Here is a 20,149-nt window from a genome sequence, read left to right on the forward strand (position 1 = left end):
TATGTGTGTGTGTGAATAAACTCCAGTGGTTCTCTTTTATCTCTAAGAGCCAATATGAACTCCTCTATTTCATATTTGTAATTTTTCACAGCTTGGACCTTTTATAGATTTCCTTTTTTTCTTTTCCATTCCTCACATAAGAAATTCTATCTACTGACTTCAAATGTTTTCACTGGCTAATTCCATGCCTAGAATTTTCTTCCTCCTCATCTCCTTTCCTGATTCCTTCCTTAGATAAGATCTCACCTTCTTCAAGAAATCTTTCCTAAGTCACCCCCTTCTTAATGCTGGTGCCCTTCCTCTGAGCTTAATTTTAATTAATAATATATTGTCTTTACATAATGGTTTGCATGTTTTTTCCCCTCTGTCATTACTATTCACCTCCCCATTTAAACTCTGAGTGCCTTGAAAGAATTATTAGTTTGTCTTTTTTTTTTGTGTGTGTGTGTGTGTCCCCAGTTCATTGTATGGCAGGTAGTAGGCACTTAAATTCTTATTGATTTGACTTGACTTGTATAAATGCTGTGGTCCACAACATTCTCTATCTCTCATCTCCAGGCCTTTTCACTGGCTGGTCACTATACATTGAAATCACTAATCCTTTAACTTCACCTCTTAGGAAAGCTAATTTCCTTCAAAACTCAGCCCACATTCCACTTTCCAAGAGGAAGCTTTTCCTATTTTTCCAACTTTAAGTGCTTTCTTATTCAAGATTATCTTGTATCTACTCCATATACATTTTTAAGTATTTGAGATATAGTTTCACCTCCATTAAAAGGTAATCTCCTTGAATAAAGGATTCTTGTTCATTTTTTTTTCTTTATATTTCCAGCTAAACTTTGCTTGCCACCAAAAGATGTAATTTTTCACTTAAGATTGCTGAAGACACTTTTCTGCATACATTTCTTTATAATGAAACATTAATTCTGATATACACTTTTCCTAATATAGTAACCATGAAATAATTCACAAAACGCAGTATGCAAAATAAAATCAGTAACATGCAAAACATTTTTCTCACTAGTTATTTTGTAGAATTCTGTGACCTTTTGTTCTAACATAACATAATTTCAGACAATATTCACTTTTCATGACACATGAAATCTACAATGCCATAAGTTCTATAGAGCAAATAAAATTTTAAAAACTAAAATATTTTAAACCTGAGTCTTGCCTTCCACTATGTCAGATAGTTGTATGATGGTGGTTTACTGTATGTTAAAGTGCTGTAAACCTCTCTATCTTGGCTGCCTTCTGAAAACTAAGGAAGAGGATGTTGGGACTTTAGACATTGCTGTTGGAAGATATTAAGGCTGGTGAAGTCTCAATATTGCTTCCAAAGCTATCCTTCACACCTAGTGGACAACTTTGGTGATGGTATAGGACACTTCAGGTTGGAAAAATTTATCAGTGATGTCTGTTTTACAGTGTCTGAGATTTCCTTAAGAATCTTGGAATATGGGAGTATAGTAGAGGTTAAGGAACATTTAATCTTGGGACTGTAACCGATGATGGGATCAGTGAATGTTCACAATTGTTAATTCAAAAAAATGTTTGAAGTGACAAAAATTTAATTCTGAATTTTGAGAAATGGCTATATTTATTTTATAACAAATATATGTTATCTTGAATATCATCAGTTCTCCTGAGATGTGTTCCTCCTACAATAACTATATTTTAAATTTGTGTAACCTGAACTGAATATACAGTTAGGAAACCAAAATTATCAGAGATTTGGGCCTGGAAAAGATGATAAAAGCCATCTAATCTAAGTCCTTTATTTCTTTTTTTTTTTTTTTTTTGTATTCATTTTTCCAAATTACCCCCCCCTCCCTCCCCCCGATGACAGGCAATCCCATACATTTTACATGTGTTACAATATAGTCTAGGTACAATACATGTGTGTGAATATCATTTTCTTGTTGCACAATAAACATTAGAATCCGAAGGTACATGCAACCTGGGCAGACAGATATTAGTGCTAACAATTTACATTCACTTCCCAGTGTTTCTTCTCTGGGTGTAGCTACCTCTGTCCATCATTGATCAACTGGAAGTGAGTTGGATCTTCTTTATGTTGAAGATTTCCACTTCCATCAGAATACATCCCCATACAGTATTGTTGTTGAAGTGTACAGTGATCTTCTGGTTCTGCTCATTTCACTCAGCATCAGTTGATTTAAGTCTCTCCAGGCCTCTCTGTATTCCTCCTGCTGGTCATTTCTTACAGAGCAATAATATTCCATAACCTTCATATACCATAATTTACCCAACCATTCTCCAACCGATGGACATCCATTCATCTTCCAGTTTCTAGCTACAACAAAAAGAGCTGCCACAAACATTTTGGCACATATATTAAGTCCTTTATTTCTTAAAAAGAATAACTGAGTCCAAGACATGTGGAGTGGTGGTCAGAAGTAGTCTTCCTCTGCTGTTCCAAGCTTCCATTTAAGGCCAGCCTCCTAATGGGCTTCTTAAAGTTTACAATCTGTGAATAATCAGTCAGTTAAATTTTAGAGTGCTAAATCCATATCTAAAATATTCTCTGCTACCCAGAAGCTTATATTCTTTGTTTTTGCTTTTGTTTGAAGACTGGGTCTCATTGGCTCAGCTAAACTAGAAGTGCACTGGCCACTCAAGGGCTTAATTCCCCAACTGATCATCCTGAAAATGTTTTTTACCTTGCTTTGTTTCTGACTTCGACCATTCACCCCTCCCCCTTAACTAACCTGTGTCATCCCCTCAACCAAACTCAACCCCCATCTTCTAGGGGTTCACTCTTGTGTTACTGATCTTGATGCAGACAGTTATCAATTAGCTTTCATCCTACTGTAGCTTTGAACTACTCAGCACAAACCATATATCATTCTCTGTTTTCCAGCAGAAGAAGAATTTTACACTGGGGTGAGCTTACATAATAATGAAATAACCCACTCAAGGCTTTATAAAAGAAGTCTAAAAGGAACTTTGTCTTATAATTTTGCTGGACCTATTACAAAAGACAAACTAGTCAGTATGAATCCAATGGCTCTGGATCAAATATAGGATAAATTGAAAGCAAGATTAATTTTCATGTTAAGGAATCTGTTTTCACTGATAGAAGATTCAGATTTCTGATATAGGTTTTTTTTTTACTAACCTTTAATGCCTGCTTAGACTATAAAGCCACCTAGTAGCATTCTATAGCAACTAAGATAGAAAAATAAAGCTTTTCACAGAAAGGGATAGAGCAGAAGATTGGGGGGATTCAGGGAGAGGGATCAGCCAAAGGAGAAAAGAAGGATATAAGCAGGATTTATTATCAGAATGAGAAAACATTTTCTGTTCAAGGGCAGGAAATAAGGAGAAGAGACCAACTACTTTTGTAAATGTGAAAGAAGTCCTTTTAGGCAGAACTCCGGGGTCTTTTATCCAAGGACAGCAAGTTGTTGTTACAAGAGTGGATGAGACCACCCACTTTAGTATGTACTTGCCTAGGGATTGGGGACTTCTAGTATTAGGCCACCAGGAGATTGGAGATGTCTACATTGCTATTCTATAAAGATGTCATGAAATAATTATGATATCTAATTTTCCCAACATGTACAAATCTTTTCTCCTTTTCTTTATTTATTCCTAATCCACTTTTTCCATAGTTTTTCACTGCCCCAATTTATGTCCACTTTTTCACTGAAATGTCAAATTTTATGTTGATTTATTTTTAATTTGGAGATAAAAAATCTATGTAAAATTTCTCTTCTGCTTCACCTTCTGTAACCAAAGTTGGTGTTTAGATTGTAATTATTTTTAGGTTAGTATTTTTTTTAACATTTATCATGAGCTATGTATTTCAAGATAATCCAATATCCAGTGAGATAATTCTTGTTGCCTTTTGAATATATGATGAAAGCAAATCTGTCAATCCCTTTATTTCTCTCTCCAAAACAAATATATTTTTTCAAAAATTTTATGAAAAGGAAAAAGAACATACTTTGGCTTAGGAGGAATAAGAGGATAAAAGGGGAAAGCAGAAGAATTGTCCAGGGTCACTGAACAATTAAATAAAGAGAAAGAGACTTTAAAGTAACAAGAAAATGAATGGAATGCAATAATAGATCATATACTTAAGTGGAACTTTGTTCATAACAACTCTATAAATGATATAGTAAAATTTCCATGTTATGGATGAGGAAACAAAGGCTCAGAAAGATTAATTGGCCACATTCATAGTAAACTTCAGATTCATGAATCATCCTTTTAAAATAGTATTTTGAGTTGGTGATAAGTTATTGGAAGCTCATAAGAATTGAAATCAGGAAGACCTGCCTTAGATAATGTACTAGCTTTTTGAACTTGGACAAATCATAACTTCTCAGATTCAGTTTCTTCATCTGTAAAATGAAAGGTTGTCCTTAATGGCTTTCATGATCCCTTCTTTGATCTCATGTCTCCTATATCCAAATCTAGTGTTTTGTTTCTTTTTTTTTTTTCCATGAGATCACACAATACCACTCAAAATAGAGACAAAATAATCAGAAGAGAAAATAGAAAAATCTTCAGGAGGAGTTATCATCATTATCATCATAATAGTAGTTATTAGCATGGTACCTTGTGATTTTGAAAGACGTTTTCATGTCATTTGATCTCACAATAACATTATAAATTAGGCGCTGTTCCCATTTTATAAAGGGTTGCAAACTCAGTAAATGGCTGAGATAGGATTTGAATTCAGGATTTATTGATACTATTCAGTGCTTTATCCACTACACTGTCTAGCTGCCTCATACACAGGACAGAAGTCAGGAAAAAGAGGCAACAAACACTGTGAACTTGCCAGGATAATACCTGAGAGCATGGAACTAAAGCTAGAAAACCCTAGTCAGAAATTCTAGGCACAATAGGAATGAAAGGTATTGAAAATCCAGTCTTTACTGGTGATTTGCTAAATTCCGAGCAATCAGTATAATTTGGTTAGAGTACCTCTGACATTCTAGATTCCTGTCCTCCCTTTCTGCTTCTGCATTAATTGTTTTTCTTCTTTCTCTCTGGTCTATTATTCAGACCCTGAAGATCAGACGGAGAAATAAGGAATGGTGGGAAGATGGTTCCACTACATCAAACACATTCCTCTGTTTAGGGCTGAGTCTGTGACTTCACTGCTCATTTATGAAAGGCCTAATTTTTGTGAGATATGAAATGTCTAATCCACAAGAGGTGGAACCCATTGAATTTTAATCCCTGATAAAATCATTAATCCACTATTCCCAATTACATGATGGTGCAATCAAAGGAGACCCCAAGTACTGAGCTTTATTGAGAAGATTTATGCACTTAATTTAATATTCCAAGGATGCCCTCAAACATACTGAATATTTTACCCTTATCCCACATTTATTTTTTTGTTTTTCAAGATACACCACTGAACTGTTTCACAAACTATTTAAGTTAAAAAAGAATGGACTCCAAAATGGTCTTGCAAAAGATATTACTCTTGCTATATCTGTCTCTATTAGATGGCAAAAAATAGAAAATTATGTTAAGGATTCAGAAGAAGAATTCCTATAAGGGAGTCAGTTATCAAATATCTCATAATTCTGGTCTTTTCCTAATACTCAAGGAGAAAAATCTTGGTTTAGATGGAGGAAAGTCACATAGAAGACTTTTAGGATTTACATCGATCCCATTGCTCCTATTTCCGATTTGCAAGTTGTCAAACTCTACATAGAAAAAAATGGGTTAAACTTGATTTAATTCAGTGTTTTTCAAACTGTGGGAATAAAAAGGGTTAATTTCCTCTTTTCTTGCTATTTTGTCTTTACTTTGCAAACTGCCATTAGGATTGGGATGCATTCCAGGGAGAGGGAGGGATTTTTATTTAGCAACATGAAAATCAGGCAACCTACTTTCTTGTTTTCAGCCAAATTAGCACCATCACTAAGGAAATATTTTCAGCTGATCAGCAACTGGATCATATCCTTCACATCAGTCTGCATTCTGAAATCTTAGGTCCAGAATTGTCCTTTATGAGGTTTCGTAAAGCAAAGGAGAAGAAAGTCTCCCCTGTGCTGCCATCAGCATAAATCAAAAATTTAATTATTTTCTAATTGTCCAAGTACTATCCTGATGTCAATTTTTTTACATAAATGAGAAGCATGGACTCAGTCTCTTCTTAACTATCCCTCTTCATGCCATACTCCCTTTTGTAAGTAGTGTTATCCCTCTTCTCCTTCTGCAGGTAATTAAACCCCATAAAATTCAGGACTGAATCCAATAGTTAAATAATTCATTGTATATTTAAAAGACAAGCTGTACTCCTCTCTTATTGAAGGTACAATTAAAAATACATAAAACTTTAATTCATATAATGTTTAATTGGTGGGTTTGAAGCCAATTATGGTACCAAAGTACTCTTCCCCTAATTTAAAGTTTTAACTCCTACATTATTTTTCATTAAAAATGTTAAATTAAAAGATATTGTCATTAAGCATCAGAAGAAGCTGTCACTGAACCTAGCAGGCGGTGTCTGTTAGCAAAACTAAATGTACTTTAGGGAAATGGTTCCCATGGACTCATTTTTTTGATCAGTACTGTCAGGGAAAAACACCCTTGAAATTCTTTAATACATAGACCAGAGTCAGAGTATCAAAAGGTACCCAAAATAGGTAATGAAATAAACTCAGTTTCACAAGACAACAAAATTGATCATCTTGAAGAAATGGTAAATTTTCTACTGACATCTAGGATTACCCAGCTTGACAGCTTTAAATGACACAGGATGTCCTCTATTTTTTCTTTCCCTTTGTTCTGCTTCCCTTCCCAGAAGACATTTCGTTTACCAGAAAAACATGCCTGAATAATCTTTGCTGAGTAGAGAAGGGAACTGGAAACTGGTTTAGGGAAGACAGAGATTTGATGATACTTTGTCCTGATCTGGATACAAGTCAGACTTCCAGCAATTCATTGCATAAGTGGACCATTCACTATCGACAAAGGACAACCTTCCTTTTTTGGAGTTCTCCAGATTTGTGCCTCTTTCCCAGATGACATCTCAATTCTTTCCTACTTCTACTAAACCTAAAAGAAAAGTTTTGAGAAAAAAAGAGACTCATTTATTTCTTCAATGACTGGCTTGTGGAACAAACATTATACTTTAAGGAAGAGTTAAGATGTTTGAATATATTCTTTAGTCAGTCAATAAACATTTATTGGTACCGATTATATGCCAGACATTACTCAAAAAAAAAACAAAAAGAAAGACTGTGTCTGACTTTGAGGAACTTTCAACTTAGGGAAAACAACATATAAAAGGAAGCTAGAAAGAAGGAAAGTAGGAACTCTGCCTTTGGGGCCTGTTGGAGAAATCCAGAGTTCTGCAAGGTTAAAAATGAAGAAAGAGGTGGCTGACCTTGGGAGCCTTCCTTAAATGGAAGTTTTGATAGGAGCTCTTTATTATTTACTATTACATATTATGTCCAAATTCAGGTCAGAAGGTGTTAATTAGGCTTAAGAAGCAAGCTGATAATCTTGCAAGATGATAAGATTCCTATACACATGACGCTATGGAATTGTTTTCCAATTGATGTGTGATAACCAGAGAATTTTTTTTAGCATATGTGTTTACTATAGATCATATGGCAATTTAACTCCAATAATTGTCTCCAGCATCTGTATTAAAATGGGATCTTGTTTGTTCAAATGTATTTTAATAACCATCTAGTCCTATTTAACTAAGCTAAAATTAATTTTAATTTAAAATTGTAGGTGTTGTTTGATCATTTCAGGCTAATATGTGGTTTGACTTTTTTTTTCTAGTCCATTTGATTAACAGGGAAATTGAGATAAATAGGATTAAGTGATTTACCCAAGGACACATAGCTGGTTAGTGTCAGAGACTGTATTTCAATTCAGTTCTCTCTGCCTCCAGGCTCAGCACTCTGTACACTATTAGCATTTTGAAGAAACTTGAGTCACTTCATGTGACGTCAAGGAATCAGTGAATGAAGTATGGAAAATGTCTATTTTGAGAACATTTTACTCCAATTAAAATATACATTGTGTATCTAATCCCATTTGTCATCATATCACTAAATAATTTTCTCAAACAACTTTTACTGAATAATGATTTCCATAGGCACTGTTTTATGACTTTGGATTTATGCTTATTTGATAAATCCAAGTCACAAACAGTACTTATGGAAACCACTGATTCCTTGACTTATGATGAGGTGACTCAAGTTTCTTTAAAATGCCAATAGTGAAGTACACATTTTGGTAACTTCTACCAATTATCTAAATACAAAAATTAAATATAAATATAAAACTTTCCTGAAAAATTGCAAGAAAATAGAGAGATATCTGGGATGCATGTTTTAGGGCTGGAATGGAATAGTGGACCTTCAAGACTAAAAGACCTAGATTTAAGAGCTACATACTAACACATACTGGCTATGTTATCTTAGTCAAGTAATTTAACCTCCCAGTATTCTAGGAAACTTTGTAAGTCACAGAGAAGGTCCAACTTCAACTGATGTGTTCCCTATGTCAATTAAGTCATAGATGCAATCCATATCTTTATCTTTATATTTCCTAAAATTAGGGTAGGAAAAAATTATTTAACAAGCGAAAAAAAAATTTAGAATAGGAAAGGAAATTATTTTGATTATATTAAAGATAAGACTTGCACAGCAAAATGTAATATAATTGGAAAAAAGGAAACAGATTGGGAAGAAAATCTTTGTTATAAATATTGAAAGCAAAAAAGTAAAAGAATTAAAATCTTGGAGGGTGGAGACAAGATGGTGGAGAAGGAAAACCTCTTTATCTGAGGTCTCCCTTAAGTCCCTCAAAACCAGCACAAAATGAAGCCTCTGAACTGGTTTTGGAGTGACAGAACCCAGCAAATCTAGCAAATTTTCAGCAGAAAGTATTTTGGAAGAAATTCAGAAAAGGTCTGTTTCAATAGGAAAGAGAGGGAGCAGGTATGTACAGGCAATGCAGAGACTCAGGGCAGTGTGGGCCCCACTGCCAGGGGAATATAATTGGAGGAATCTACAGCAGTGCTGGCTACTCTGTTCAGGATTGGAAGACAGTAGATTAGCAAATCAGCTATAAAACAGTCAACACTAATACAAAAGGCAAATAGTGAGCCCCTGAACCCCAGAATAATGTGAGACCAGCACTTAGTTAATCAGCACTGACTCAGCACATTGTCACCTGTAGAGGAAGCTTGGACAATCTCCTCTTTATCCTAAAAGCAAAACTCAACATTAAAAAAAAAAATGAGCAAAAAAGCAAAAATAATTCTGATCATAGTTTTTATGGAGAAACAGGAGAACAAATTTCAAATCCTGAGAATATACTAAAAGCAGATTATCTCCAGATGAAGCCCCAAAAGATGATATGAATTGGAACTTATTTTACAAGGCTCTAATTCAAAAAGTATCTTAAAAAGAGAGAAGGAAAAAGGGGGGAATGAAATGAGAAATTTGCAAGAGGGTTTGGAAAATGAAATGCAGAAATTATTTGAAGAAAATGACTTATAAAATAGATTTAGTGAAATGGAAAAAAAATATAACTCCTTACAAAATAGATTCGACAACATGAAAAATGAAAACAACTCCTTGAAAACCAAAATTTGTGAAAAGGAAAAAAAGAAAAGAACTTGAAAAACAGAATTTATAAAATAGAAAAATAGAACAAAACTCATTATTTAAAAATTTGATTAGCCAAAAACAAAAGGAACTTTAAAAAAAGGTAACTGAAGAAAATAATACACTAAAAATTAGAACTGCACAAATGGAAATGATTGACTTAATTATACATCAAGAATCAGCCAAACACAGGAACAAATAATGATGAATGTTGGAGGGGATGTGGGAAAACTCGGACACTGATACATTGTTGATGGAGTTGTGAAAGAATCCAACCATTCTGGAGAGCAATTGGGAACTATGCCCCAAAAGTTATCAAAATGTGCATACCCTTTGACCCAGCATTGCTGCTATTGGGCTTATATCCCAAAGAAATTCTGAGGAGGGTAAAGGGACCTGTGTGTGCCAAAATGTTTGTGGCAGCTCTTTTCATAGTGGCTAGAAACTGGAAGATGAGTGGATGTCCATCAATTAGAGAATGGTTGGGTAAATTATGGTATATGAAGGTTATGGAATATTATTGCTCGGTAAGAAATGACCAGCAGGAGGAATAGAGAGGCCTGGAGAGACTTACATCAACTGATGCTGAGTGAAATGAATAGAACCAGAAGATCTCTGTACACTTCAATGTTGTATGAAGATGTATTCTGATGGAAGTGGATATCTTCAACATAAAGAAGATCCAACTCACTTCCAGTTGATCAATGATGGACAGAAACAACTACACCCAGAGAAGGAACACTGGGAAGTGAATGTAAATTGTTAGCACTACTGTCTATCTACCCAGGTTACTTATACCTTCGGAATATAATACTTAATGTGCAACAAGAAAATGGGATTTACACACATATATTGTATATAGGTTATATTGTAACACATGTAAAATGTATGGGATTGCCTGTCATCAAGGGGAGGGAATAGAGGGAGAGAGGGGATAATTTGGAAAAATGAATACAAGGGATAATGATGTTTTAAAAAATTACTCATGCATATATAATGTCAAAAATTTATAAATAAAATTAAAAAAAAAGAATCAGTCAAACAAAACCAAAAAACTAAAAAAAATAGAAGAATACATAAAATATCTCACTGGAAGAACAACTGATCTGCAAAATAGATCTAGGAGAGACAATGTAAGGATCATAAGAAAACCATGTTGAAAAAAAATCTAGACATCATCTTTCAGGAAATCATCAAGGAAAACTGTCGACGTCCCACATTCAGAAGGTAAAATAGCTATTGAAAGAATTCACTGATCACTTCCTGAGATGCCAAAATGAAAGCTCCAAGGAATATTGTAGCTAAATTTCAGAATTATCAGACTAAGAAAAAATAGTACAAGCAGCAAGAAATAAACAATTTAACTATCAAGGAGTCACAATCAGGATTACCCTGTATTTAGCAGCTTCCACAAGAAAGAATTGAAGGGCCTGGAATCTTATATTCTGAAAGGCAAAGAAACTTGTATAGTGGCCAAGAATCAACTATCCAGCTAAACTGAGCATTATCTTTCAGGGAAGAAGATGGACATTCAATTATACAGGTGAATTTCATTTCTTTCTTTTAAAAAAAGATCATAAATGAAGAAAAAATTTAATCTCCAGACACAAAACTCAAGAGAAGCATAAAAAGGTAAAAAGGAAAAAATCTCTTGAGAACTCTATCTCTGTTGAGGATATACTTAGAAGGATACAGGTAAAGTTTGATTTTACTATGATGATACAAAAATACATTAAAGGTGAAAAGGGGATTGTATTAGAAAAAAAGAGGAAAAGAGAGGTAAAATTAGAGAAATTGCATCTCATGTAAATTGACCATATATTTGGGCATAAAGCTCTTCAAATGAAATGCAGAAATGCAGAAATAGTAAATGCATTTTTTTCATATTGTGATGCAATAAAAATTACATGCAATAACAGGCTAGGGGAAAATAATCTAATCATAAAGAATTAATAGGTGAAACACTAAATCATAGACATAATCAATAATTTCATCCAGGAGAATGACAATAATGAGACAACATACCAAAATTTGTGGGATGCAGCCAAATAATAAGGTAATAAGGGAAATTTAATATCTCTAGATGCTTTCTTATATAAACTAGAGAAAGAGAAGTTCAATTAATTGGGCTTGCAACTAAAAAAAAAAGCTAGCAAAAGAACAAATTAAAATCCCCCAATTAAATACCATATTTAAAATTCTGAAAATAAAAGTGGAGATTAATAAAATTGAAAGAAAACTATTGAATTAATAAATAAAACTAAGAGTTGGTTTCATGAAAAAAAACAACAAAATAGATACATCTTTAGTTAATTTGATTAGAAAAAGGAAAGAAAAAATCAAATTGTTAGCCTCAAAAATGAAAAGGAAGAACTTTCCACCAATGAAGAGGAAAATAGAGCAATAATTGGGGATTATTTTGCCCAACTATATGTAAATATAATTGATAATCTAGTGACATGGAGGAATGTCTACAAAAATATAGATTGCCCAGATTATCAGAAGGGGGAAAATATTATTTAGATAGTCCCATTTTAGCTATCAATTAACTCCCTAAGAAAAAAATCTCCAAGATCAGGTGGATTTATGTGAGAATTCTACCTAACATTTAAAGAGCAATTAATCACAATACTAGGCAAACTGTTTGAAAAAATAGGAAGAGAAGAGTCCTACCAAACTCCTTTTATGACACAAATATGATGCTGATACTTAAGCCAGGTAGGGTGGAAACAGAGAAAGAAAATTATAGACCATTTTTCCTAAAGAATATTGATACAAAATAGTAAATAAAATATAAAAAGCAAAAAATTCCAAAAAAAAATTATCCCCAGGATAATACACCATGACCAAGTAGGATTTATACCAGGAATGCAGGGCTGGTTCAATATTAGGAAAATTATTAGCATAACTGACTATATCAATAACCAAATTAACAAAAACCTATGATCATCTCAATAGATGCAGAAAAAGCATTTGATAAAATTCAACATCCATTCCTATTAAAAACACTTGAGAGTAGAGTAATTAATGGACTTTTCCTTAAAATAATCAGTAGCATCTATTTAAAACCATCAGTAAGCATCATATGTAATGGGGATAAACTGGAACCATTCCCAGTAAGAACAGGGATGAAGCAAGGTTGCCCACTATCATCATTACTACTCAATATTGTATTAGAATTGTTAGCTTTGACAATAAGAGAAAAAAAGAGATTAGAGAAATTAGAGTAGGTAATGAGGAATCCAAATTATCATTCTTTACAAATGATATGATGGTATACTTAGAGAACCCTAGAAAATTAACTAAAAAACTATTAGAAACAATCACAATTTTAGCAAAGTTGCAGGAGACAAAAAAGTAAATCCACATAAATCATCACCATTTTTATATATTACCAACAAATTACATCAGCAAAGAAAAATTCCATTTAAAGTAATTGTCAATAATATAAAATATTTCAAAGTCTACCTGTCAAGGTAAAGTCAGGAACAACACAATTACAAAACACTTTCCACTCAAATAAAGTCAGATCTAATCAATTGGGAAAAAAAATCAAGTGCTCACGGGTAGGATGAGCAAATATAATAAAAATGACAATACTACCTAAATTAATCTACTTACTTAATGCCATATCAATCAAACTTTCAAGAAATTTTTTTTTATAGATCGAGAAAAAATAATAACAAAGTTCATCTGGAAGAACAAAAGATCAAGAATTTCAAGGGAATTAATAAAAAAATGCTAATTAAGTTGGCCTAGCTGTGCCAGACCTAAAACTATATTATAAAGCAGCAGTCATCAAAACTAATTGGTACTGGCTAAGAAATAGAGCAGTTGATCAGTAGAGATTAGGCTCATAGGCCAAAATAGTCAATGACTACAGTAATCTAGTGTTTGAGAAACCCAAATACTCCAGCTTTTGGGATAAGAACTCACTATCTGACAAAAACTGGTGGAAAAATTGGACATTAGTATGGGAGAAACTAGGCATTGACCCACACCTAACACCATATAAAAGATAAAATCTAAATGGGTTCATGATTTAGACATAAAGAGTGATATCCTAAACAAATTAGAAGAACATAGAATAGTTTACCTCTCAGATCTATGGAGGAGAAAGGAATCTGTGACTAAAGAAGAACTGGCTCTCATTATTGAACACAAAATAAATAATTTTGATTAAATTAAATTTAAAAAAAGTTCTTATACAAGCAAAACTAATGCAGACAAGATTGGAGGAGAGGGAATAAATTGGGAAAACATTTTTAAAATATATAGAGAATTGACTCAAATGTATAAGAATTCAAGCCATTCTTCTATTGACCAATGGTCAAAGGATATGAACAATTTTCAGATGAAGAAATTAAAACCATTTGTATTCAAATGAAAAGGTACTCTAAATCACTTTTGATCAGAGAAATGCAAATTCAAAGAACTCTGAGCTACCACTATACACTTCTCAGATTGACTAAGATGACAGAAAAAAGGTAAGGAAGAACGTTGGAGGGATGTGGGAAAACTGGAACACTGATACATTGTTGGTGGGATTGTGAACTGATCTAACCATTGTGGAGAGCAATTTGGTACTATGCTCAAATGATTATCAATCTGTGCATGCCCTTTGATCCAGCAATGTTTCTACTAGACTTATATCCCAAAGAGATCTTAAAGGAGGGAAAAGGAACTACATGTGCAAAAATGTTTGTGGCAGTCCTTTTTTGTAGAGGCAAGAAACTGGAAACTTATTGGAGAATCATTGACTGAGTAAATTGTGGTATATGAATGTTATGAAATATTATTGTTCTGTAAGAAACAACCAGTAGAATGATTTCAGAGAGGCCTGGAGAGACTTACATGAACAGATACTAAGTGAAGTGGGGAGAATCAGGAAGTCATTGTACATGGCAATATCAAAATTATGTGACAATCAATTCTTATGGACATGGCTCTTCTCAACAATGAGATTATTCAGGCCAGTTCCAATGATCTTGTGATGATGAGAGCTATCTGCACCTAGACAGAAGACTGTGGGAACTGAGTATAGATCACAACATAGCATTTTTCACTTCTTTTATTGTTGTTTGCTTGAATTTTATTTTATTTCTCATTTTTTTCCTTTTTGATTAGATTTTTCTTGTTCAACATGATAATTGTATGTCTGTATTGGATTTAAATGTATTTTACCATGTTTAACATATATTGGATTACTATGCCATCTAGAGGAGGGGGTTGGAGGAAAGAGGGGAAATTGGAACACAAAATTTTTCAAGGATTAATGTTGAAAATTTATCCTTGCATATATTTTGAAAATAAAAATGATTCAATAAAAACAAAAAAAATTAAAATCTTTAAAGAATTGATTCATTTGTAAGATTGATTCTCAGTGGGTCAAAGAATATGAAAAGCTAGAATTCAAAAAATGTGAAGTCCAATAACCCTCTGAAACTTTATTTATTTATTTATTTATTTGAGGCTGGGGTTAAGTGACTTGCCTAGGTCACACAGCTAGGAAGTGTTAAGTGTCTGAGACTAGATTTGAACTCCAGTCCTCCTGAATTCAGGGCCGGTGCTCTATCCACTGTGCCACCTAGCTGCCCCTAATTTTTTATTAATAAGAAAAATTGAATTTTAAAAACTCTTAGCTACCAACTTGCAATCATTAATTTGTCCAAGATGATCTAAAATGATACAATTTTATATTAATGGACTATGAAAAGTCAAGTACGCTATTCCACATCTGCTAGAACTATGAATTGTTGTAATCTTTTGGGGAATCAATATGCCAGTATACAATAGTGGTTCTGAAACTCTTCATTGTCTTTGGCTCAGTGACTCTCTTAATAAGTCTATTCCCTAAGGTTATTATTGAAAAGAAAAATAATGCATACCTTTGCAAAAAAACAATTTGGGAATCATTGAACAAATTGTTGTATGTGAAAATTTTCGTGGACCTTAAGATTTGAGAAATATGAATATCACAAAAATATGAATTTTACAAAAGTTTTATATATATTCCAAAAATTATGGGAAAATTTATGTGAATTAATGCAGAATAAAGAAAGCAGAATCAGAATGACTATATACATGAGTACATAGGCCACAATTATATAAAAATAATATATGAAATAATAGTAAAGTCATCAAACATACACAGAAAAAGAAACAACAATGTGATATAAATCCAAAACAACATATTTCCATATGTATATATGTACAAATGTATTTGTGTGTATTCTTATATATGCATAGATATGTGAGTGCATATATGTCCAATATATATAGATAAAAAGATATAGATAAAATGAAAAGAAAGTATTCTTAACATATGCTTAGCAAGAATCATCTAGGAAAGAAAATAACTCACTGTTTTACATTAAAAAAAAGATTGTTTTTCCTGTATGCAAGAAGAATCACTGTATTCAGAATTAAAACAAAAGGAATGGAATTAGAAGTTTGTTTTAAATGCCTATGATAAGGGTCTGGCATCCAAAAGTTTTAAGAGAGATTTAAGCACAAAAGTGTAGGACTAAGAGCCTATGAATAATCAATTCTCAAAAGTATGAAAAACATTGAAAAATAAAGAGAATAAGAAAACTTTTTAAAATTTCAATTTTCAATAATGTGGTTGTATATATGATATTTTTAAATTGTGGGTGCATATTTTAATAGCCTTTGTTGAATATAAGAAAATAAATTGAGTATGATATTAGATACCCAGCATTCCCCAACTCTACAATGCTAGGAAAGTTTAAAAAAGGGGGGGGCGGGGAGAAGGCAAATTAGTATAATTATTCTGAGTGAATAGTTTCTATTCATCATTGATTAGAGCCTTATTTTGTAAGTGTTTACAAATCATCTGTTTAACAATCTGAGAACTTTTTTGACTCAATGTTAATTTATCAACCAGGTGTTTCCATAATATTACTTTTTTCCTTCATGAGGGTTACCACAATATTTGTTCCCCTCAAAACTTATAGACTCCATTCCATTCTCCATGTTTTTTTAAAGGTTACTGTCTGGTTTTATTAATGCATCTTCAAGTTCTTTCACTGCCTTGGGTTATAATTTGTCTGGAGATTCTGAATCACTTAAAATAGCCAGAAGACTTACTATTTCCTTACCTCACTTCAACTTTAATCACTTCTTAGTAATATTTGTTCTAGACTTTCTTTTTTTCAGTCTCTATTGATATTTCTAATTTTTTAAACACCACTATCTTTATTAATAGTATCTTTCCCATTCTCTTCTCACAGAGAAGTATATTTTGGAAAGGGAAGAAAAATTCTGCACAACTGATCAAGACACTGAAAAGGTCTGAAAAAATATGTAACACCTATGATTTGTGTTTGCAAAAGATCAGATTGAGGGTATCTTCTGATATCTTTTCATTCAAGTTCTACTTGATTTTTTAAATTATTCTAATTTTTGATTTTTTTTCTTGTGTTGTTATTTTCACTTACATTGTAATACCTGAATATTTATTATTTTCATGGTTCTTCTTTCTTTGCGTTGAATCAGTTCACATTCACATTCATCATTCCATGTTTTATTCTATTCATCATACACATCATTCTAACAATGCAGGAATATTCCATTCCATTAATATATCACAATTTGCTAAATAATATACTTTGTTTCAAATTCTTAGCTATCACAAAAGAGGTATTATTAATAACTTGGAATATATGGAGATGTTTGGTATTGATGCCTTTTTAGGAATATAAACCCAGTAACAGAGTCTTAAGTTCAAGAGAAAGCATTTTAGACACTTTATCTACATAACTACCAATTGCTTTTCAAAATGTATCATCACACAGTTCCATCAGTAATGAAGTAATAGGCCTATTTCTTTCACAACCTCTTTTATAATGACTATTTCAAATATTTACCAGTTTTTAGAGTATGAGAGCCATTTTGATTTACTTTAAATTTTTTTCATATGATTATAAATGCTTTTTAGTTCTTCTTTTGAGAACTATTGTAAAAACTCCTTTGACTATATAGTAGCTATTATACACACCAAGAAGTACACTCCTGTACCTAAATAGACATGTGAATATTCATACATACATACATATATTGTTTACATACCATGGATAACAAATGCTTATCAAAGTAATTTGATATAAAGATTTCTTTTCACTTTTGGCTATATGCAAAAGTTTTTTTTTTTTTTTTTCAGGTACATGTAATCAAAGTTATCTATCTTCTAAAATTTATTCTTTTTTTTGGTTTGTTAAGAATAATACTTCCCTACATACAGCTGTGAGAAGTATATGATCTATTTCACTTTTTTTTTTAGTATGTGTCATTTTGGAATATATTGTGTAATATGTTATAAGGTGTTCATCTAAGTCTAGTTTCTGTCAGACTGCTTTCCATTTTTTCCAGCAGTTTTATCAAAAAAGGAGTTTTTTCCTAGGTAATTTATGTTTTTCACTTTAATCAAACACTAGATTATTGAGTTCTATTGTTTCTGATTTCCCTTGGTTCAATCTGTTTCATTGATTTATGTATTTTTCAACCAATGTCATATGATTTTGATGGAAGCTGTTTTATAATATAGTTTGAGGTCTGGAAGTGATTTTCCCACTTGTTCTTACTTCTTTTCATTTGTTCTAATCCCTCAATATGAACATCAATCTTTTTGATAGAGAAGAAAAAATATATATGTTGAGCAAATGTATTCTTTTTTATCTGTTAGCCTTATGAAATCTGTCCAAAACAGTGGACCAATCTTTTTCATATTTCTCTCTCTCTCTCTCTCTCTCTCTCTCTCTCTCTCTCTCTCTCTCTCTCTCTCTCTCTCTCTCTGTATATATATATATATATATATATATATATATATATATATATTCAATTTATTATCTTTAATCCATTTTATAGACATGAGGGAGAAGTAGTATGTTATGCCTAGATTATGATTTTTCCCAGAGTCAGGGATGGAGCTAAAATGTTTATAGAGAATTAAACACATACTTTCCAAAGTTCAAGGAATATTGGAATAAAAGCATCCTGGCCACTAGGAATCAGTCTATTTGATTTAATGATGGGAATCATCATCTTTTATTCCCACTGACTGTAAAATACAAATGTACCTTCTTAGCAATAGACTCATTTTAGTATGGTCAGAAGTGAAACTAGCCCATTCTCTTTGATGATTGATGTTCCTTTTGTAGCATGCTTTTTTGAGCATCAGAATTTCAAAAGCAATTCTCCTTTCACTGAATTTTATTATTTTATCAGGACACATGATCATTGTAAAAAAATCATGACAAAAAAAGCATTTATTAGGCACCTATTATGTAATAAGCTCTGAGGATATGAAGAAAGGACAAAAAAGTACCTCCTCTGCAGTTTATAATCTAATGGGAGATATAACATGCTAAACAGCTATGGATAAACAAGATATACACTGAGCAAATTGAAAATAATTGCAGAGGAAAGGCACTATGATAGCCAATCAGGAAAGGCTTTCTAAAAAAGGTAGGTCTTTAGCTAAGGCTTGAAGTAATCCTGTGAAAGTAGGAGGCAAAAATCAGGAGAATTTTAAGAGAGGATAGAATTCCAAGTATAGGGAAGAGACCATGAAACTGAATAGAATCTAAAGATGGAGTGTCATGTAGGAGGATGAATCAGACTATGTGGAGGAGAGTAAGGTAATTCTGCAAAGATTACAAAGGGTCAGGTTATAAAGATTTTATATTTGATCCTTCAGGTAATAGAGAGCACCATAAGTACAGCAATGGAAAATTCAAACTGTCTTTTTTTATCCTTTGCTCTTGCTACATGGCCAGTCCATCTTTCAAGTTCCTTATTTATTATATATTGCAATTTGATCCAAATTACCTTGTGATTCTCCATTGCCTTCAGGCGAAAACATTTTGGCAATTCTTTCGAGATTAGTTTTTTCATGTCTCACAATAATATGACAACCTGAATAGACTATTGGTATTATCAGATGGACCTTTACTTTAAAATATAGTTCAAGACCATCTTATGCATGAAGACTTATTTTTTCCTGCCAATTGATAAAAGTCTTCTCTCCAAAATTATATTTGTATTTAACTACCTTGTATATATATTTGTATTTATTACTTTTATGTTTTATTGTAGTTCTATTTATAAACCCTTGGTATCTATCCTCATTTATAATTAAACTACTTCTATCCCAAATATCTAAAATAATGCCTGGAACATTTTATGTGTTTAATAATTACTTAATTATAAGTTGATGGATTTAGTGTGTTTTCTACTTCTTTGTAACCAAATTCAAAAGTGTGATGATGCCATTCAAGTATGTTGATTCTTCCTGTTCTTAATGATTCAAATATCCCATTGTAAAAACCCTTTATTCAGTTTATCTGCCTTACATTTTTGTCCTTGAAATAAATCCTTATTTGAATTTCCAAACGTGCTATATTGAAATTATTTTTAGCTTCTGCTGTTTCTTTCTGATTTATGACACCAATATTGTTCATAATATTCCATCATGCATCTTTGTAAGATTTAACAAA

The sequence above is a fragment of the Sminthopsis crassicaudata genome, chromosome 2, assembly GCF_048593235.1.
Source record: "Sminthopsis crassicaudata isolate SCR6 chromosome 2, ASM4859323v1, whole genome shotgun sequence".
NCBI classification, from domain to species: domain Eukaryota; kingdom Metazoa; phylum Chordata; class Mammalia; order Dasyuromorphia; family Dasyuridae; genus Sminthopsis; species Sminthopsis crassicaudata.